This window comes from Rhinopithecus roxellana, chromosome 11 (genome assembly GCF_007565055.1).
Source record: "Rhinopithecus roxellana isolate Shanxi Qingling chromosome 11, ASM756505v1, whole genome shotgun sequence".
Lineage (NCBI taxonomy): Eukaryota > Metazoa > Chordata > Mammalia > Primates > Cercopithecidae > Rhinopithecus > Rhinopithecus roxellana.
In genome coordinates this window covers 24,601,553-24,624,514 of record NC_044559.1, presented here as the reverse complement: position 1 = coordinate 24,624,514, position 22,962 = coordinate 24,601,553, and the positions used below count along the sequence as shown (strand labels likewise).

Below are 22,962 nucleotides of genomic sequence, written 5' to 3'. Positions count from 1 at the left end.
AGTATTGCCATCTTAACCATGTTAAGCCTTCCAATGCTGAATATGAGATGTCTTTCCATTTATTTAGGTCTCTGATTTCTTTCAATGATGTTTTGTAGTTCTTACTGTAGAAGTCTTATGACTAAGTATTCCTTTTAATGCTATTGTAAGTGACATTGATCTATGGTTTTCTTATGATGTCTTTGACTAGTCTTTGTATCAGGACAATTCTAGCCTCATGGAATGAGTTGAGGAGTGTTCCTTCCTCTTCTGTTTTTGGAAAAGCTTTTGAAAGGTCAATGTTCATTCTCCTGTGTGAGTGTAAGTATCACCTATGTAAAGTTCTGCAGGACCCTGATGTCTCCTCCCTTCTCATCCGCTTATATCTCTGTGCACCAAAATTACCCTTTCATCTCCTACTCTAGTCACATGCTGTTAGAAACGTTGCTTTTTTAAAAAAGATGAACTTCTGCCTCAGACCTGTTCTCTATATAAGAATTTACCTGTTAGGCCAGGGGCAGTGGCTCATGCCTGTAATCCCAGCACTTTGGGAGGTCAAGGTGGGTGGATTACCTGAGGTCAGGAGTTCGAGACCAGCCTGGCCAACATGGTGAAACCCCGTCTCTACTAAAAATAGAAAAAATTAGCCAGGCATGGTGGCAGACACCTGTAATCCTAGCTACTCAGGAGGCTGAGGGAGGAGAATTGCTTGAACCTGAAAGGCGGAGGTTGCAGTGAGCTGACATCACACCACTGCACTCCAGCCTGGGCAACAAGAGTGAAACTCCATCTCAAAAAATGAAAATTAAAAAAAAAATGATGTATCTGTTACTCAGGAACTACTTGTAATCTTCGCATCCCTATACATTAGTTTTGTATGGAGTAGAAAACTAATAAGCCTAATAATTAATAGACTTGTGATTTTTGTTTTGGGTGGGTGAAGCTATTTCATGTTTAGCATGTAGACTGCTTTTAAGAAGGATTTTATCATTATATGTTTCTGATTTACAAACCGTGCTTCAGACTTGCCACTTGCCAGAGCCCTTCTCCAGTTGGAATTGTTTTTTGTTTTTTTGTTTTTCAGACAGTCTCACTGTGTCGCCAGGATGGAGTGCAGTGGTGTGATCTCGGCTCACTGCCAACATCTGTCTCCCTGGTTCAAGCAATTCTCCTGCCTCAGCCTCCCGAATAGCTGGGACTACAGGCGTGCGCCACCACGCCCAGCTAATTTTTGTATTTTTAGTAGAGACGGGGTTTCACCATGTCGGCCAGGATGGTCTCTTGACCTCATGATCCACCCACCTTGGCCTCTCAAAGTGCTGAGATTACAGGCATGAGCCACTACGCCCAGCCAGAGTTTTGTTTTTTAAATATACTGTTTAATCAAGACGGGATCTCACTATGTTGCCCAGGCTTGTCTCAAATTCCTGGGCTCAAGCCATCCTCCTGCCTCAACCTCCCAAAGTGCTGGGATTATAGGCATAAGCCACTGCCCTGGCCTAGTTGGAATTGTTGTTTGGGGTAACAAGCTTATTGAATCCTAAAGCAAGCATAATACCTTTGTAGATACCTGTAGAAAGATTCAGGACCAATTTGTCATTTGTACATTGGGAGAAAAGGAGTGATTAAACAAAGTTATACTGACCTCCAGCAGAGTTATGTCACTAAAGGAGTGGAAAGTGAGCAAATAGGAGCTGGAGAGCACCAGAGAGCCCTTTTATCAGTGGATGAGGCTAGAATATGGCATTAATCTTTCCAAGTGCTGTGTGGGGTTAGACTTCTCGTGAAGGATAGGTTTGGGTAGGTTAGACTTCATGAGATTTCTTTTTTTAAGTCTTTTTGTTGTCATCATTGACTTCATGAGATTTTTAAGGTGACTAAGGGAAAGGGTGCTAAGACAGAGTTACAGATTAGGTGGGAGGTGGAGACGGTTGGGGTATAAAAAGCAATCCTTGACCATTTCAAAGTTGTCTTATACCAGCCCTGTATCCATTACATCACAACTTGTTCAAAGAAGTTGATTATCTAGGCCTTGGGCCCCTGAGTTAAAGAAAAAGCATTACAATATACTGATTCTGTCAATGAAAAAGTAAAATTCATAGTAAGAATTGGGTATAGCCCTTAGAAAGAACTTTAATTATTTTATGGGGGGACATAATAGTTTAACCTTTTTTTTTGAGACAGAGTCTTGCTCTGTCACCCAAGCTAGAGTGCAGTGGCATGATCTCGGCTCACTGCAACCTCCGCCTCCAGAGTTCAAGTGATTCTCCTGCCTTAGCCTCCTGAGTAACTGGGATTACAGGCACTTGCCACCATGCCCAGTTAATTTTTGTATTTTTAGGAGAGATAGGGTTTCACCATGTTGGTCAGGCTGGTCTCGAACTCCTGACCTTGTGATCCACCCTCCCCACCCTCCCTAAGTGCTGGGATTACAGGCGTGAGCCACAGTGCCCAGCCTAATAGTTTAACCATTTTTAAAGTTGTGTTTTTCTTTTTGTAAAGATGAGTTTGTATTGTACAATTGAAGTAATATAGAAAGTTACAAACAATATATATATGTGGGGGCAGAGAGAAAGGGGAAGAGAAAGAAAATTGTAAGTGGGAACATGTTATACATGCTGTATGAAACCTGCCTTTTTCCATATGTATGTTCGTGATAATTCCAAGTAATTTACATGGATATAAGTTACCCTTTTTAATGGCTGTTTAGTACTTTGCATAGGTATACCATAGTTCATTTAATTGATGTACAAGATAATTAGGTTGTTTTTATTTTTACTATGTTTGAGAGGAGTATTTCTGCACCTTTACAGATTTGAGTGAGCATCACTTAACATGTTTTTATCAGAGATCTTACTGTAGCCGTCAGTAGTAGTGCAGTCAGTGATTCCTGTTATTGCCTGGAAGCTAATTTGTTAGCCTAAAATTTTAATTTGCTATGATCTGGGGAACTGAAAGCTAAGGCCTAAAATTTTATATGTGCTGAGTGTCGAATAATAGGTCAAAGCCACGTTCTTCCACAAGTAAAATAATATGGGGCTTAACACAATTGCTTTAGCAATGTGACCCTCTCCCCTTTTTCTCTACTTAGTAAGGAGGGCTTATACCCCCACTAAGCAGCATGTTACTGTGCTGTCTCATACATGTCAACTCCCTAACCATAATAATCCTGCTTATATAGAACACAGCAGTACTCTTATCTCTAATTGCATATTAGTGAAATGAGGTCAAGAGAGGCTAAACTGATTATCCTCTGGTCACACTCAGAAATCCTATGGAGTGGCTTGTATCTGTTGTACATAGCTAACTTCCAAACATAGAGCAAGTAAATGCCAGTGGGAGAAATTATTAGGTAATGTTGTATGTGTCTAAGTTTTATAGTGAAACACTTAATGAATATTTCTATGACTTTGATTAGCTACCTAAATGAGATCTAAAGTTTTCTAGCCATGGTAACTTGGTTATTACAAAGACTTGCAAGGATCTTTGTGTTTGAGAAGAATTTTTCTTAAAAACTGGTGTACTGCTGTTTCCCTCTGCCCCCAGGTCCTGGCATTGATGTGCCTGCCCCAGACATGAGCACAGGTGAGCGGGAGATGTCCTGGATCGCTGATACCTATGCCAGCACCATAGGGCACTATGTGAGTACCCACCGGAAGCCCCGAGGCTTCTGCATTTGCTATCTACAAGAATTAACAGTTTGACTGATTATATCGGAAGTTGAGAATCACTGGGTTTTTCTCTCATTCTATTATAATCTTGATGTGCATATTATTTTATGTCTACTTGTCTATTCTTAAATAGTAATGAGCACAGATGGTGCTTTACTTACATGCTGCCCTATACTTGTCACTGGGAAAGGACACTTACTGACCAGGGCAGCCCACTCTGTATGCTAAGACACTAGAACATACATCAAGAAGCATTCAATTCTGAGTTTTCCCTCAGAGGGCTTCCATTTAAAGAGGGACTAAGGCGCATAAGCAGATAAGATGTAAAAATAATGTAATATAACTGGAGATTATGAATTCTGAAATAAGACTTTCTAGAGGAGATATTTGGGCTAGATCTTGAAAATGGGTAGAATATGAACATCTAGAGATTTGGTGGATAAGAGGAAGAGAAACAATAGAGTTCAGATTGTCTGAAGGTGAGGCATATTTATAAAGGTAATAGAAAGTAAGAGTGAAGGCTGGATCCAGTGGCTCATTCCCATAATCCCAGCACTTTGGGAGGCCAAGGCAGGTGGATCACTTGAGCCCAGGAGTTGGAGACCAGCCCAGACAACATGGGGAAACCTTGTCTCTCCAAAAAAAATACAAAAATTAGCCAAGCATGGTGGTATACACCTGTAATCCCATCTACCTGGAAGGCACGCTTGAGCCCGGGAGGTTGAGGCTGTAGTGAGCCGTGGTTGTGCCACTGCACTCCAGCCTGGGCAATAGAGAGAGACCCTTTCTCAAAAAAATAAAGAAAGTAAGAATGAAGAGATAGATGAACCAGGACAAAAACACCAAGCACTAGTGTTTGTGTTTTACGTGGTAGTCAGTGGAGAAACTTTGCTGATCCTTCCTGGGGAAGAATAGGCTGGCAGCAGTGTCCAGCTGTGCTGGCGCCAGGAGAGAACCTCCTGTGGTGTCAGCGCCTTTCCACCGAGCCCAGGAGCCAGAGGACCAGGAGAGGAGCATTGGCACGTGTGAGGCGCGTGACAGAGAGACTCAGCAAAACTGGATTGGATATATGTGGAATTAAGGAAAGGGACCAGATTGAGTCACAGAGAACCAGGAGAACCTGCGTCTGGGGACTGAGCAGAGGTAGTACCATAGAACTGAACATGAGAGGAAACATAGCTCCTGCCCCTGAAAGGGGTGCAACCTTAAAAAATGAAACATTTGAGGAATAGGAAGAGAAATGGAGTCAAAAAATACATTTATACCTACTACATGCAGGGCCACGGGTAAGCAAGGTATTCACTACAATTGGGATAAATTGCTGGAAGTTGTTTTGAAGCTATAAAAAAGAATAACAGGCCCAACCAATCCTTTCGATCCTTTCAAGGTAAGATCAGAAAAGGCCTCCTAGGAGGTAAAACGTTCTGGTCTGCACTCAGACGGGTATGTGGGCATGGACTAGGGGAGGGGTAGTGGCAAGTGTTTGGAACAGAAGGAAGTACTTGAGGGAAGGTTCTGAAGTTCAGAAGCTGGGTGAACTTGGGAGGCTAAGGACTGACTATTGTGGCCAGAGTTGAGAAAGATAAAGCTGATATAAGAAAGGCCAGTAGAAACAAGGGTCAGGCCAGGTTACTGCTTGGTAGGTGACTGTGAGAACTTTGGTCTTTGTCCTGAAAACACAGGGAAACCAGCAAAGAGCCAGTTTCAAGCAGGTGTGACTCAGCTAAGTGTGCATTGGAAGACTTGAGGGCAGGAGACTACTACAGGGGCCCAGACTGCAAGGGGATATGAAGAAGGAAGTAGGGCATGAAGTATAGCCTCCAACTAAGAAAAATGGCACTGGAGAGAAGCAGAAAGAAGACAGCTTGAAAAGTGGCTGTTACCCAAAGAAAAGGGTTTTTATTGTCTTTTGGCATGTTTACTGGCTGTGAGCCACAGATTCACTGGTGCAAGAGAGAGACAATGCTGAAGAGATGCAGGGTGGTAGAGGTAGTGAAGTCCCCCAGGGGAATAAAAGCCTGGGGAATTCTTTTCATAGTGAAAAGACGGGCCTTGGAGAAGAGGAAGAATGTGGAAATGGGAACATTTCCTGAGGTGATGTCATGCCGTGGCTGGGAACATGGGCAGACCACCTGAAGTCCAACCCTGGCACCTTCACCCGTCGGTTCTGTGACCTGGGAGTCTCTGTGCCTCCATTTCCTCCTATGCAAAATGACAGTAATAGTGGTACCTACTTTGTGAGACTCATGTAAGGATTAGATGAATAATAATCTAATGCACTTAGAACTGTACATAGCCCTTAGTTAGTATCAGAAAAGAAATATCTGTAGGTATTACATCAGGTAAGTTATACAACTCCCTGAAATAAAATAAGAACAGTATTAGACACTTCAAACAATTGTGGTTTCAACTGCCCCTCCCAAAAAGGACAATTTTCTACCTGTCACCTTTTTATGCTTCCTTCCCGTAGGCCTTGATTTTAAATTTCTTATCACTTAAAGGAGGAAAATTGCTCACCAGTATAGTTCAAGGGGCCGTGCTTCACAAGACTTTATCTTGCTGTTAGCACTGAGAATCAGCTACAAATAATAACATACTGCCCACTGGTTTGCACTATTCAGTGTAGTGTCTTGCTTAAAGACAAGGCCCGCCTCGACCTCCCAAAGTGCTGGGATTACAGGCGTAAATCACCACGCCCAGCCGATCTCTTGTTATTTTTAAGCAAGATACTATGTTGAACAGTGCAAACCAGTGGGCGGTATGTTATTTGTAGCTCATTCTCAGTGCTAACAGCAAAAGAAGGTCTTGTGAAGCACTGCCGCTTGAACTATACTGGTGAACAGTTTTCCTTCTTTAAGTGATAAGAAATTAAAATCAAGGCCTACGAGAAGGATTCAATTGTTTTTGTTACTCATTTCTAGATGTCAACTGGAACGTGCCGCCCTCTTTGTCCTAGCCCCACCTACAAGTGCAGTGTTGGTGGGAGATTGTATTCTTCTCTGGGCTTTCAGGACCATTACATATGCTGGGGAGCCTGGCAGTTGGCGCCAGGCCTGACCCCAGACACTATTTTCTTCAGCTCCAGCATTTGCATTCTCACTGTTGAAAAGCATTTGGCACTCGGTTTGCATTTCTGTATTCATGAGTGTTAATTATTCACGAACGCAAACTGTGGGAAAATTACTAATTCTATAAAACACTTTACTAGACTGCATTTTTCATCCTTGCTTTCATCCTTTTTGTTAGTAATTATACAAATAATATAATTCTAATTTCTCTCTGTAAAATATTTAAACAATACAGATAAAGGACAGATCACTTTTTAACTCAGCCAGGTGTAACGTTAGGGATACGCTGGAAGTTAGGGGTTTGGTATGAAGTAAGGCATTTTATTTTGTTTACAGGGATAGCAAATTGCTTCAACAGGTTTATTGAGTATTTCATACTTTTGCCACTGACTTAAAATTTTATATGGATTTTCATTTTATATTAATTGCCTATACAAAATAAGACTGTCTCTAGTTTTTCCTGCTTCACTGATGAGCTTACTCTGCAGTGTTCTGGTGGTCGTGTTTATAGTATATTTGATGCCTTGGAAGGGAAGCCCCTTCCTAGGGGGCCCCATTCTTCTTTTTTCCTGAGCCCCATTCTTCTTTTTTCTAATTACACGTGTTTCTGAACAAGAATATATGCACATCTTCAATTGAAAGAGGACAGAAAGATGGGTGGTGAAGACTGCTAACCCCATCTCCACTTTGCAGAGCTAACCACTGCTACCAAAGATACTCTACTCACACAGAAGCACAGGACTCTCACCCACACATACCTTTTTAAAAATATTTCATTAAGTAGTTTCGTTAGTCTACTCTTAGATGAACTTCAATATCATGTTATTTAATCAAGTTATATTAATATATAATCAAGTTATATTTAAAAACTTCCTTTTTAACAAGTGGCAGAAGACAACATTGAGTTTTCCCATCTAAGAAAATTGTAAAGCCTCTTCCTGTCTCAGGCTCTGTTTTGGTGACATGCTCAAGTCTTATAGTAGATTTTAAGACACTCATGAATGAGATGTGTATGTACCTTGATTTAGTAGTACTTAAACACTTGTTGAAGGAATGATAGCTTTAGGCTGAGCTAGCTCTACTTTTGTGATGTTATTTGTACTTACTTGATGTTCAATCCCTACACTCTGTTTCTTCTGTCAGAAAATATAGTCTACTTTGCCGGGCACGGTGCCTCACACCTGTAATCCCAGCACTTTGGGAGGCTAAGGTGGGTGGATCACCTGAGATTGGGAGTTCAAGACCAGCCTGACCAACATGGAGAAACCCCATCTCTACTAAAAATACAAAATTAACCGGGTGTGGTGGCACATGCCTGTAATCCCAGGTGCTCGGGCGGCTGAGGCAGGAGAATTGCTTGAACCCTGGAGGCAGAGGTTGCAGTGAGCCGAGATCGCGCCATTGCACTCCAGCCTGGGCAACAAGAGCAAAACTCTGTCTCAAAAAAAAAAAAGAAAAAAAGAAAATATGGTCTACTTACTGTATTTTCTAGGAACAGAAAACTGAAAAGTGAGTCTTGTCTCTATTGGTAAAAATGTACCTTAAATACATTCATACACACACTCCTAATGAGCATCTTTTTAATTGCTTTGACTTCAATTCATTATATTCATTCAACAGAGAAATTGGACTTGACATTTCATTCTTTCAATTAGTCCCTCTTATGGGATATTAATGCACACGCCTGTGTTACTGGTAAACCCATCAGCCAAGGGGACATCCATGGACGCATCTCTGCTACTGGCCGTGGTGTCTTCCATGGGATTGAAAACTTCATCAGTGAAACTTCTTACATGAGCATTTTAGGAATGACATCAGGGTTTGGAGATAAAATATTTGTTATTCAGGTAAAAAAAAAAAAAAAAAAAAAAAAAAAAAAAAAAAAAAACTTCCTTAATAACTGATAGACATTAAGTAAAGTTTTTAGAATTGTACTTTTAAAATTCAGTTATTTTGAATCTCTTAAATTTTAGAGTGGTGGTTTTCAGAGTAATAGATCTTTTGTTTTTTGAACCTTGGTATGATTCATGTAACTAGAACTGATTTAAGTATCTCTCAAGTACATGTGAAACTATTACCAACTATCACCAAATTCAACCAAAATATTGGTCAGTATTCAAACTTGAAATTGTATCTAGAAGGGCAAGTCTCTTAACATGATTTTCTAAGTTTTGTAAGTATATAGAAAGGTTTACACATTGACCCAAATTTGTTTGATGTGGTAACATGCATTTACTTAGGAGAATCTTAATTAAGTTGCAATTACTTTAAGATAGAAGTTGTGGCTGGGCACAGTGGCTCATGCCTGTATTCCCAGCACTTTGGGAGGCCAAGGCAGGTGGATCACTTGAGGCCAGGCGTTCGAGACCAGCCTGGCCAACATAGTGAAACCCTATCTCTACTAAAAATCGAAAAATTAGCTGGGCATGGTGGCGGTGACTGTAATCCCAGCTACTCAGGAGGCTAAGGCAGGAGAATCACTTGAACCCTGGAGGCAGAGGCTGCAGTGAGCTGAGATTGTGCCATTGCACTCCAGCCCATGTGACAGAATGAGACTCGGTCTCAAAAAAAAAAAAAAGTTGTATTTCTCCAAATTAGTGACATCCCTTTTCACAACATAGGACATCTGATCATCAAGGTCTCAGGACCTGGTGGTGTATTTAATACCACTGCCATTTATTGATTGATTGATTGAGATGCAGTCTCACTCTGTCCAAGCTGGAGTGCAGTGACGCGATCTCGGCTCACTGCAACTTCCACCTCCCAGGTTCAAACGATTCTCCTGCCTCATCCTCCCAGGTAGCTGGGATTACAGGCACGGGCCACCACACCTGACTAATTTTCGTATTTTAAGTAGAGACGGGGTTTCACCATGTTGGCTGTGGCTGGTCTTGAATACCTGACCTCAAATGATCCACTCGCCTCAGCCTCCCAAAGTACTGGGATTACAAGCATGAGCCACCATGCCTAGTCATCACATTCTTAAACAGAGAATTTTATTGTTGAAGAGAAACTAGTTAGTACATTGTGGTTTTTTTTTTCTTTTTTTGGCAAAAGAATTTTGAGAATTGCTTCTAAATGAACAGAATGTGGATTTACATTAATCAAAATATGACTCTTGCTGTCTATACCAGGACTTTAATTTTTGTGTCATGGATAATTGTTCTTCACAGGGATTTGGTAACGTGGGCCTACACTCTATGAGATATTTACATCGTTTTGGTGCTAAATGTATTGCTGTTGGTGAGTCTGATGGGAGTATATGGAATCCAGATGGTATTGACCCAAAGGAACTGGAAGACTTCAAATTGGTATTAATACATTTTTATGGCATAGACACTAAATATAAACATTTAAACTCTGGTGCAGCTATTAATTGCGATTTTCAATCAATGGCAGCAACATGAGTCCGTTCTGGGCTTCCCCAAGGTAAAGCCCTATGAAGGAAGCATCTTGGAGGCTGACTGTGACATACTGATCCCAGCGCCAGTGAGAAGCAGTTGACCAAATCCAATGCACCCAGAGTCAAAGCCAAGGTGACAACATTATAGAAACCAGAACCAACATTATCAATGTGAATGACGTTAGGGGGGTCATAGAAGAGTCTGATTGAGTTTTCTTTTTAGCAGCTTTATTGGCATATTCTGTACAGTTGCACATTCTGTACAATTCCCCCATTTGAAGTACGTAATTTAATGAATGTTAGCTCCCTGCAGAGTTGTGCAACCACTACCAAAAAAACACATCTGCCTGACACTCCTGTTAAAAATTTTAAAAAAATTTAAAAAAAACCTAGATAAATAGAAAAGTGAAAGGTAGTTTTATACACTTTGCAGAGCAAAATAACCTCTATTTAATTTTAACTGAAACTGTGCTTCTCTCCACAGGCCCTTGTTCATATATGCACATCTCTTGCCCTCAGTGGAGGGGATTTGACGGTGTTGGCATTTCTCTATGTTCCTGACTCTCTTGCAGATCATTGCTGAAGGTGCCAATGGGCCAACAACTCCAGAAGCGGACAAGATCTTCCTGGAGAGAAACATTATGGTTATTCCAGTAGGTCATCTATGTTGATTAGGCTTTGTATGTACTTAGAATCAAATTGTCTTTTGCAAGGAATTTGGGGGAAGAGAGGAATTATTAGTCTCCCAAGCTCTAGTGAATTCATCTTTATTTCACTTTTCAGAAAATATAGAAGCATGGTTAATTCTAAGCTTGTCACTTTTCATTGTGATCTAAACATTTATTCCAATTTCAGGCTGTTTACTGAATGTCTTTAGCCTTCTAAGAGTCTGGTTATAGAAATGTGTGCTGTGTTAGAAACACTATTCTAACTTAAGCTCTAAGATTTTCTGTATGATTCCTAACCTTATGCATTTCAAGTGCCCCTTCTGGCTTTACTCAGAAAACTAATATGAGGCACACACGCTCAGGTTTTTTAGCAGGTAAGCATGAGTCTACACCAAAAAGTTACTAGAAATTAGTGTGGGCTTGGGATGCATTTTAAAGAACCCCCTGCACTTAAGACATTTAATGTAACTGAAATGGGCTACCCTTAGGTAGGAGAAAGAATCCTGTCTTCTGAGAGGCCCTGTGGACGGTCCATTCCAATTGGTTGGTGGGCAAGCCATTTAGTCTGAGAACTTCTGGTAGAGAAGAGGCTCTAACCAAAGATTATTAACATTCATTGATTAATAAGCCAAGAAATGATCTTTTTTTCCCTAAATAGAAAAAGCGTTAGATGGAATTGGGCAGGGTGGGGAGGAGTGTTAAATTAAGTGTGAAATTCCTGATACTAGCTAAAATATATTTGTGATATTTGAAGTTCAGTTTACCTTGGTATTGAAATTAAGGTCTTAGGTTCATTTTAAGCTTTTACTAAAACCATCATCTTCTAATTTCTTTGGTGTTTTTTGTGTATAGGATCTCTACCTGAATGCTGGAGGAGTGACAGTATCTTACTTTGAGTGACTGAAGAATCTAAATCATGTCAGCTATGGCCATTTGACCTTCAAATATGAAAGGGATTCTAACTACCACTTGCTCAGTGAGTGTCGATAATCTTGTTCTCCAAAACTCATCTTTTTTTTTTTTTTTTTTTTTTTTTAGAGCAGGAGTGAAAGTTTATTAAAAAACATTTTTTTAAATTATACTTTATGTTCTAGGGTACATGTGCACAATGTGCAGGTTTGTTACAAATGTATACATGTGCCACGTTGGTGTGCTGCACCCATTAACTCATTAACTCGTCATTTACATTAGGTATATCTCCTAATGCTATCCCTCCCCCGCCCCCTCACCTCACAACAGGCCCTGGTGTGTGATATTCCCCTTTCTGTGTCCAAGTGGTCTTATTGTTCCATTCCCACCTATGAGTGAGAACATGCGGTGTTTGGTTTTCTGTTCTTGCAATAGTTTGCTGAGAATGATGGTTTCCAGCTGCATCCATGTCCCTACAAAGGACACGAACTCATTCCTTTTTTATGGCTGCATAGTATTCCATGGTGTGTATGTGCCACATTTTCTTAATCCAGTCTGTCATTGATGGACCTTTGGGTTGGTTCCAAGTCTTTGCTATTGTGAATAGTGCTGCAATAAACATATGTGTACATGTGTCTTTATAGCAGCATGATTTATAATCCTTTGGGTATATACCCAGTAATGGGATGGCTGGGTCAAGTGGTATTTCTAGTTCTAGATCCTTGAGGAATCACCACACTGTCTTCCACAATGGTTGAACTAGTTTACAGTCCCACCAACAGTGTAAAAGTGTTCCTAATTCTCCACATCCTCTCCAGCACCTGTTGTTTCCTGACTTTTTAATGATTGCCATTCTAACTGGTGTGAGATGGTATCTTATTGTGGTTTTGATTTGCATTTCTCTGATGGCTAGCGATGATGGGCAGTTTTTCATGTGTCCGTTAGCTGCATAAATGTCTTCTTTAAAGAAGTATCTGTTCATATCCTTTGCCCACTTTTTGATGGGGTTGTTTTTTTCTTGTAAATTTGTTTGAGTTCTTTGTAGGTTCTGGATATTAGCCCTTTGTCAGATGAGTAGATTGTAAAAATTTTCTCCCATTCTGTAGGTTGCCTGTTCACTCTGATGGTAGTTTCTTATGCTGTGCAGAAGCTCTTTAGTTTAATTAGATCCCATTTGTCAATTTTGGCTTTTGTTGCCATTGTTTTTGATGTTTTAGAAATGAAGTTCTTGCCCATGCCTATGTCCTGAATGGTATCGCCTAGGTTTTCTTCTAGGATTTTTATGGTTTTAGGTCTAACATTTAAGTCTCTAATCCATCTTGAATTAATTTTTGTATAAGGTGTAAGGAAGGGATCCAGTTTCAGCTTTCTACTTATGGCTAGCCAGTTTTCCCAGCACCATTTATTAAATAGGGAATCCTTTCCCCATTTCTTGTTTTTGTCAGGTTTGTCAAAGATCAGATGGTTGAAGATGTGTGGTATTATTTCTGAGGGCTCTGTTCTGTTCCATTGGTCTATATCTCTGTTTTGGTACCAGTACCATGCTGTTTTGGTTACTGCAGCCTTGTAGTATAGTTTAAAGTCAGGTAGTGGGATGCCTCCAGCTTTGTTCTTTTGGCTTAGGATTGTCTTGGCAATGTGGACTCTTTTTTGGTTCCATATGGACTTTGAAGTAGTTTTTTCCAATTCTGTGAAGAAAGTCATTGGTAGCTTAATGGGGATGGCTTTGAATCTATAAATTACCTTGGGCAATATGGCCATTTTCACAATATTGATTCTTCCTATCCATGAGCATGGAATGTTCTTCCATTTGTTTGTGTCCTCTTTTATTTCACTGAGCAGTGGTTTGTAGTTTTCCTTGAAGAGGTCCTTCAAATCCCTTGTAAGTTGGATTCCTAGGTATTTTATTCTCTTTGAAGCAATTGTGAATGGGAGTTCACTCATGATTTGGTTCTCTGTTTGTCTGTTATTGGTGTATAAGAATGCTTGTGATTTTTGCACATTGATTTTGTATCCTGAGACTTTGCTGAAGTTGCTTATCAGCTTAAGGAGATTTTGGGCTGAGATGATGGGGTTTTCTAAATATACAATCATGTAATCTGCAAACAGGGACAATTTGACTTCCTCTTTTCCTAATTGAATACCCTTTATTTCTTTCTCTTGCCTGATTGCCCTGACCAGAACTTCCAACACTGTGTTGAATAGGAGTGGTGAGAGAGGGCATCCCTGTCTTGTGCCAGCAAAACTAATCTTTTGAGCCAGCTAAAAGGCTGTAAAAAGGTCCACTTAAGAAAACCTTTCCCTTTGGGTAAGAATTGAGTCCCAGAAAAAAAAATAATATTTTGTCTCATGAAACTTAGACCAAAAATGCACAATGTCTTTCTGGATATTAACTCTCCCAGATACTTATATCCAGATTTTTATTCTGTGATGTATTGTTCACAGAATATAATCAACAAGTGAATTTTTTTTTTTTTTTTTTTTTTTTTTTTTTTTTTTTTTTTTTTGAGACAGTCTTGCTTTGTCACCTAGGCTGGAGTGCAGGGGCGCAATCTCAGCTTACTGCAGCCTCTGCCTCCCAGGTTCAAGCAATTCTCCTGCCTCACCCTCCCAAGTAGCTAGAACTATGGGCATATGCTGCCACACCTGGCTAAGTTTTGTATTTTTAGTAGAGATGGGGTTTCACCATGTTGGCCAGGATTGTCTTGATCTCCTGACCTTGTGATCCACCTGCCTCAGCCTCCCAAAGTGCTGGGATTACAGGCATGAGCCACTGCACCTGACCAATAATAATAATAATAATAATAATAATATTATACTTTATGTTCTAGGGTACATGTGCACAATGTACCGGTTTGTTACATATGTATACATGTGCCATGTTGGTGTGCTGCACCCATTAACTCGTCATTTACATTAGGTGTATCTCCTAATGCTATCCCTCCACACAAATAATATTTTTTTAAGTGTGATTTTAAAACCCCACTGTCAATACTCAGTTCTGTCTCTGGTTGCTCTTAGTAAAGGCCTATCTGGTGTCAAGAATTGTTTTTGAGACTCCTGCTGAGAATACTTGTTTTTCTTTGACTAGAGTAAGCTCCACAGTTAAGAGTAGAATTTCTCATCAAGCTGAAATGAGACCAAGACCTCCTGCTGAGCTTCTCTCCTCAGCCCACTGTGAGAATCTGGGTGAAGTGTTCTGTCTGTTTCCTTTTCTTTTTCCCCCAGCATTTTCTTTTTAATAGAGCCAAGGAAAAACCCTGGTAATGGGTGTTATGGAAACACAGCAGTGACCTAAATCCACATTTATGTAGGAAATTGGCGATGTGTTTTATTCCTTCTTGACTGAGTTTTAAATGATTAACCCTTTTATGTCATTAAAACTCTATATTCGTTTTTGGGTTACAGTTACTGTTTGGGACTACTTTTGATTCTACTTCATATTTTTTTTCTGTTAGCAATATCTTGATCTCTTGGGGTTTATATATATATATATATATATATATATATATATATATATATATATATATATAGTGTCTTTTCAAGAGAGTTTAGAAAGAAAATTTGGAAAGCATAGTGCAACTATTCCCATTGTACCCACGGCAGAGTTCCAAGACAGGATATTGGTGAGTGTGGTGACCCCACAGTTGTACTTCACACATACTCCCTGCTCTTTCCTTCAGACAGAGCTGGTTAGGCTGATTTCATTTGTAGCGTAGTCTTTGTAATTAGCTTGACAGTAAGTGCGTGACGTGTGTTTTTTACTTTCCCTTTTCATTACATTCTAAAACTGGAGTAAGAATCCTAATGACTACTAATAAATTTAAAATAAATTTGGTATTTTTCACGCACATGTTTTAACAGTGAAGGATTATTATGTATTTTAATTATTTTAAGCTTCAGAGAAATAGGAAGAATTGAAAAGTAAGCATTAGATTGAACTATATGAGAGTCCAGGAGTTTGAGACCAACCTGGGGAACATAGTGAGTCCCTGTCTCTACAAAAAGCAAGAAAGAATGAAAGAGGCCTGGGCACAGTGGCTCATGCCTGTAATCCCAGCACTTTGGGAGGCCGAGGCAGGCAGATCACGAAGTCAAGAGACCGAGACCATCCTGGCCAACATGGAACCATGTCTCTACTAAAAATGCAAAAATTAGCTGAGTGTGGTGGCACGCACCTGTAGTCCCAGCTACTCGGGGGGCTGAAGCAGGAGAATCCTTGAACCCGGGAGATGGAGGTTGCAGTTAGCCAAGATCATGCCACTGCACTCTAGCCTGGGCAACAGAGAGACTCTGTCCCCACGTCTCCACAAAAAGAAAAGAAAGGATGGAGGGAGGAAAACTTATTTACCAGTAAATGATGGAAGACATGAAAAACAAAAGTCCATAGCAGAAAAGCCTGGGGAAAAAACTTAACCTCATTGTTAAAGAAATACAATGCCGGCCGGGCGCGGTGGCTCAAGCCTGTAATCCCAGCGCTTTGGGAGGCGGAGACGGGCGGATCACGAGGTCAGAAGATCGAGACCATCCTGGCTAACATGGTGAAACCCCGTCTCTACTAAAAAATACAAAAAACTAGCCGAGTGAGGTGGCGGGCGCCTGTAGTCCCAGCTACTCGGGAGGCTGAGGCAGGAGAATGGCGTGAACCCGGGAGGCGGAGCTTGCAGTGAGCTGAGATCCGGCCACTGCACTCCAGCCCGGGCGACAGAGCAAGACTCCGTCTGAAAAAAAAAAAAAAAAAAAAAAAAAAAAAAAAGAAATACAATGCCTATTTTTTTTTTTTTTATGTATTAACAAAAACAATGAATGGATCTTATGTTCACCATGTATATGGTGAAACAGTTGTACCTTTATTGTAGTGACAGTCACATTGGTGCAGCTCTTTGGAAAATGTGAAGTTATTAAAATGTTCCTGCCCTTTGGTGCTATGATAATCTCCCCTCTGGGAATTTATCCTAAGAAAATAATTCAAAAGACGAGGAACCACTCCATGCACGATGATGTTACTGAAACTATGTGTAGGCCGGGCACGGTGGCTAACACCTCTAATCCCAGCACTTTGGGAGACCAAGGCGGCTGGATCAACTGAGGTCAGGAGTTTGAGACCAGCCTGGCCAACATGGTGAAACTCCGCCTCTACTAAAAATACGAAATTATCTGGGCATGGTGGCGCATGTGCCTGTAGTCCCAGCTACTTGGGAGGCCGAGGCAGGAGAATTGCTTGAACCCGGGAGGTGCAGGTTGCAGTGAGCCAAGATCATGCCGCTGCACTCCAGCCTGGCAACAAGAGCGAAACTCTGTCTCAAAAAAAAAATAAAAAAGAAACTATGTGTAGACAGTTTTTAAATTTGGTTTCATTTAAAGTCCAGGGGCAGTGAAATGGCTGAGTTATAATGTATCTTATATCATCTTAGGAAATATTCAGTCATAGTTTAAGAATATATTACAATGACTAAGTTATATCTTCAAATATTCAGTGACGGAAAATAGTTCTGAGACTATATTGCAACATGGGAAAAAGTTAAAGGTTTTGTTTTAAGGAAAGAAAAAATGCTTTAGCCATTCTAGGTACTAACTGTTCCCCTCAGTAAACCTTCCTTTTTCCTACAGTGATATCTTTGTTCTGGTCCTTCTATCAGGAATACACCAATCCCCTCTCTGCTTAAGTGTCACTGCAGTTCTGTGGCTCTCTCTGAAAGTCTCCTGTGTACCACTGTTTCATACATAACATCCATCCCAAGTGGCTAGTAGTGCATTGCAAGGGTTTGCGCTGCTATTGCCGCTGCCAGAGGGCTGTTCACACCTCCCTTTGGTCACCCCACTGCCCAGCATATGCCTTGTCAGTTAAAATAAAAGTTTTCTCCAGCTATTTCCCTCTAGTTTCCCCCTGCCCCTGTTTGGCAGTATCAGGACCCACATCATTGACCCTGCCATGTTTCCACTGTCCCTCATCCCCCAGCACCCTCACTTCCCTCCTTATCTAACTTAAATTCCATGCTCCATCATTACGGTTACTCTCCAGTCTTGTTTCCTTCGTCATACTCCCTTGTTAACACCTAAGCCCTGATTAAATCCCAGCAGTCTCTTCCATGCCTCTACCCTGTAGGAGGCCCTGCTGGCAGTTCACGCCCTGACCACTAACCTCAAGTAGGTGCTCAGAGCTGCCCAGCAGTCATACTGCTTTTCCGTGTTCTATTCATTCTCCCCGTTCTCCTGAGTGATTACATCATATTTTCTCCTCTTCTCGCTGCCCTGCACTCCAGCTCATGACCTGCTATCTGTTCATAGATAAAACTGAGGCAGCCTGGGAGCTTCCACACCTACCCAGCTCCTGGTACCTGTACCCAGTCCTGTGTCATCTCTCTTCGAATAGATCAGCTCTTTGTGCTTTCATGTCTTAGGTCCAGTTCTTGTTGTGGGCATTGGATGGTTTTTCCTCAGATACACTGCTCTAGCAAGTCTGCCCCTCTCTCCTACATCAGCAGTTTTTCCTCCTCTGACCCCTCAGCTTACCAAATGCTGTTTTAAAAAATGTATAAATCTTAATCCCACTTCCCCTCCCAGTACTGCCATTTGTTTCCTGTACAGCAAACCTCCTTGAAGCGTTGTTATGTACTCAGCCTCCAATTCTTCTTTACTTGAACCTACTCCACCAAGACTATTCATGTCCAGACAGCCAGTGACACCAGCATTGCCAAATCTAATAGCTATTTTCAGTCCTCATCTTGCTTACCTATCAGCAGTTCTTGTCACAAATGACACTCCTACCTTGAAACAATTTCTTCTCTTAGCTTCCAGGATACCACATTCTCCTGGTTTTCTTCCTACCTCACTGAACATTTCTTCTCTATTGCCTCTTGCTGGTATCTCTTCAACTCTCCACTCTCCTAACATTGGAAGGCCTGAGTCCCTAAACCACTTCTCTATCTATATTGAAAACTTCAGAGACCTACTTAGCCTCATGGTTTGAAGTCCATGTATATACACTCTATTTCCACTAGAATATAAAGTCTGTGAGAACACAATTTTGATTTTACTCTACTGTGTTCCCTGGTACCTGGAAGAGTATGTAATCAATAAGTGTCCAAGCTGTATCAGTGACCCATTTTAATTTTTTATCGGGCATATGTGTTTTGTGGCTCTGTATGTCACCTCAAGAGTGGCAGCGAGTTAATTGTCCTTAATTTTTTAGAAAGCATTCCAAGAAACAAATTAGGAGAGAAGCTGACTTGATGGTGGAGGCCCTGAGTCATATCCCAGGTCTAAAAATAACCATCTGTAACCTTGGCCAGCTTCTCTGGTCCTTAGTTTCTTCATCAGTAAAATTAAAAAGCTGCTAAGATCCATACAGCTTTAAAAGTTGCTGGCAGTACTGAATACACAGGCAGAATTCTACCCCAAAGCCACTTTGGGGTTTAATCTGATTCCTTTCTGTGTTCTGGGTGGTGTCCCTGTTCTCTGGGGAGCCGAGGTGAACGCACTGTGGCACGAACAGCGTTAACACATTGCTCAGTGCATCTGTGTCTCCATGAGTGGAGGGTGCTCATCTCACTCCATGCCCTTATGTCTCTTAAGTCCAAAAACTGTCTTCATTGTTGTACCATAATCTTATTTCGTGGGTATTTATTTGCTGTCAAATGTAATAAAAATAAATTGTGTTTAACAAGCAACTGCTTCAGTAAGTATCAAGATACTGTATCTTTGATACTGTACAGAAATGACGTATCTTTGCTGAAAGACAAAAAATCTGTCTGGTCATATATTTATGTAAGAATCCTTTGTCATCTTATCCAGGGACACAAAGCAGGTCTTTGTGGTTTTGTTAAACACATGTTCTTTTTCCTAATAGGGTGCATCTGAGAAAGACATCGTGCACTCTGGCTTGGCGTACACAATGGAGCGTTCTGCCAGGGTATGTGTGCAGATGCTGTTTGCCTTCCTGCTAGTCACATGAAGTGCAACTCAATCGTGTTATCTCAGTCGCCAGACTGTGTGTGCTGATAGAAAGTAGCAGTCTGTTCAATGGTCCTCATTTCTGTGTAGCAAAACACATGCTTTTTCAGTCTCAGATGATGAGCAGTTTTTTTAGAGTCTTCAAATACATTTATGAGGCTTTGGAAAGAAATAGTAAGGCCGAGTTAAGAGGTGATGACGTTGGCAGCTAGCCCAGTATCGAGTAGTTAGCCAAACTGGATGGCAGCTCAGTGCGCCACTGTTACAGCTACAGGAGGCTACCTTACTGTAGAATTTGGTATAAGCAAAAGTTATTTTGACTGCTCGATCCCTACTTTAAGGCCTCAACCACAATTTGAGTCCAGTTTTCCTAATTTCTTCTTGGGTTCAGATTCTGTCTGCCTGTATTTATGATGAAGTAGCGTAAGCAGATACTGATGAAGAAGGTGGTACTTCTTAGTGCTGTTGTTTTTCTTGTTAATTTTTGATTGAGATGGGTTTATGTGCTATAAATTCATCTTTTTAAAGTATACAATTTGGCATCCTTTATTATATATACTAGCCATCACCACTATAGAATTCCAGAACATTTTTATCACCGTCTTCTTTTTTTGTTTATTTGAGACGGAGTCTCGCCCTGTTGCCCAGGATGGAGTGCAGTGGCGCAATTTCAGCTCACTGTACCCTCCGCCTCCCGAGTTCAAGCAATTCTTGTCCCTTACCCTCGCGAGTAGCTGGGATTACAGGCGTGAGCCACCATACCCAACTAATTTTTGTTTTGTTTTTTTGTTTTGTTTTTTGAGATGGAGTCTCGCTCTTTCACCCAGCTGGAGGGCAATGGTGTGATCTCAGCTCACTGCAACTGCCGCCCCTTGGGTTCAAGCAATTCTCCTGCCTCAGCCTCCCGAGTAGCTGGGATTACAGGCGTCCACCCCCATGCCCGGCTAATTTTTTTGTATTTTTAGTAGAGATGTGGTTTCACCATGTTTGTTAGGCTGGTCTCAAACTCCTTACCTCCAGTGATCCACTTGCCTCGGCCTCCCAAAGTGCTGCAATTACAGGCGTGAGCCACCGCACCCAGCCACCCCATTGTTAAGTCCAGAGAATCAGGCCCTCCTGCCTAGAGGTTCTGCTGCTACAGTAGTTTGTCTTTGGCTGCCCAAGTCCTGCCTTGAAACACTGAGAAGGTAACTTGGACCAGGCCTGTCTGGGCCTTGTGTGTTTATGGCCTGGCCCCTTGAGTCAGGATCATCTTCACTGCGTTTTCTCTTTCTTTTCAGCAAATTTTGCGCACAGCCATGAAGTATAACCTGGGATTGGACCTGAGAACAGCTGCCTATGTCAATGCCATTGAGAAAGTCTTCAAAGTGTACAATGAAGCTGGTGTGACCTTCACATAGATGGATTGTGGCTGACTTCCTCACTACCCTCTTCACCTGTAACTTCTGCAGACCTATCACAAGTTTACATGTAACCACAGAAATCCCTTTCTCTCCTGACTCAGTAATAATGGATACCATTCTCAACAAGTCAATGCAAATCAGCCCCGAAGGAGAAAGAAGTTAAGGTTAGGGGATCATGTACAAGCTGAGTGTGAAAGTAGAAATCACCTACACCAGAGAGCCATTTTGGTATTTTGCCTTTAAATAAAAAGTCTCCTCCATCTGGCTGTGCAGCCTTGCTCTGTGGCTTTTCCCAACACAATCAGTGTTATTGATGGGGAAGGGACAGTCAAGAGCAGTCAGTTGCTTGCTTATTTTGCTCTGGACGAGTCTGGGACACGCTGTAACTTTAACACATTTAAGAAGTAGGTGTGTGGCCTTTTCAGAAGGTGGCATGGTCCTCAAGTGAGTTCTCAGCATTTTATATCAGCAAAATAACTCAATTTTGCAGGTTGCAAACAAATATAAAAGCTATTTCTGTTTATGAATTCTATTCTTTTAGAATAAAGTACATGCTGCTGTAATAAAATTGTCTTTAATCACTTAACAAGCCTAACCTTGACTGAAATAGTGAATGCCTACAAAAATTATTAATGAAAAAAACTAATATTTTTATATCATAAAACAGTGTCATTTATAGCTTATCAGTCATGTATTGTCCAGCAAACATTAAAAGCCCTGTGGATAATTATCTTCATACCTGCAAAGTGGTAGAGGCTATTTTCGTTAAAACTGTCAGAATTCGTTAAGTGTAATTCTGACACATAGTCCAAAGAATGCAGTAATCTTTTTATCATGTTAACTAATTGTTCTCTTTTGAAGATCTATGGTTGACTAATTAAACAATAACTCAAGTAGAGTATCCCAGAAAAAAACCACTTGGGCTCCCTGTTTGGAGTCTGGCTGGCTCTGAGCATTGCCAGTGGGCCCTACTCACCTGACTTTGTGTCCTCTCCTTTTAGAGGCTTTCCATTCTGCACCCAGCTTCGCTAACAGTGGGCTGAAAACAACCTTGGGTTGAGTTTTTTGTTTGGGAGTTATTTGGTCAGGGCCTTTTGAACAGTAGTGTCCCTGTGAAGTGCTAGATACTATATGTGTAAGAATGAGCTTTTTATCTTTTTAACTATAACACCCTTGAGAAATTTCTAACTACTTTTTAACTGCATGGCTTAACCTAGTGATAAAAGCAGTTATTGAAAGTCTACATTTTCCAAAACTTACGTTTCTTCTCTTGTGTTTTTACATGTGGTAATTTCTCTTTTCCTGAGTTATAATGCTGCAATTGGATTTCTGAAATGTTTATAGCGACCACGTATATAACACTTCCTTCCACTTTATTTCGAGCTGCCCAGATTTTATTCTTGAATTCTTTTTTTTTTTTTTTTTTCTTTTTCGGTGCTCTACACATTCCAAGAAACTTCCCTAGTAATGAACTATAGAAATGATCTCTTAAAGTAGTCTTTATTCTTGAATTATTTTGTATTTTATTAAATAATATCTATAGCTGTTCTTGAGGAAGAGGCTGTAATGTTTAAAGCCGATATACTGAGGTAATGTTTAGTGCCGTTTTTCACTAAAGGGGATTTTATGTGGAATAATTTAGCCACAGAATGTAACAACTATTGAAGAGAGAATACTAACTGTAATCAGAACTGAATTCTAGAGTTCATTCCACCGGTTACTTAACTGCCAATGTGAAGCCTGACTTTCATTTGGTTTTTGTCTGTGTTTCACAGTTCAGCCTCTGCATGCTCCTGGCATCGGATCAGTCAGATAAACAGGCCCCCAGTGTATGGGCATAGTGAGCCATTCCCCAGCCTGGTGGTGTCTATCTGCACTCTAGGTGGGCTACTAAAATGTGTAAGGGGA

At 40.9% G+C, this 22,962-nt stretch overlaps 1 pseudogene across 1 annotated transcript; it reads left to right on the top strand.

The window, feature by feature from the left end:
• Positions 1-1,361: 1,361 nt before the first annotated feature.
• LOC104680733 lies at positions 1,362-21,582 on the top strand (annotated as a pseudogene). Its single transcript, XR_004060116.1, has 8 exons — positions 1,362-1,500; positions 3,526-3,620; positions 9,892-10,029; positions 10,118-10,254; positions 10,694-10,774; positions 11,642-11,765; positions 19,548-19,610; positions 20,932-21,582. The product of XR_004060116.1 is annotated as a glutamate dehydrogenase 2, mitochondrial-like (transcript).
• The last annotated feature ends 1,380 nt before the right edge of the window (positions 21,583-22,962 follow it).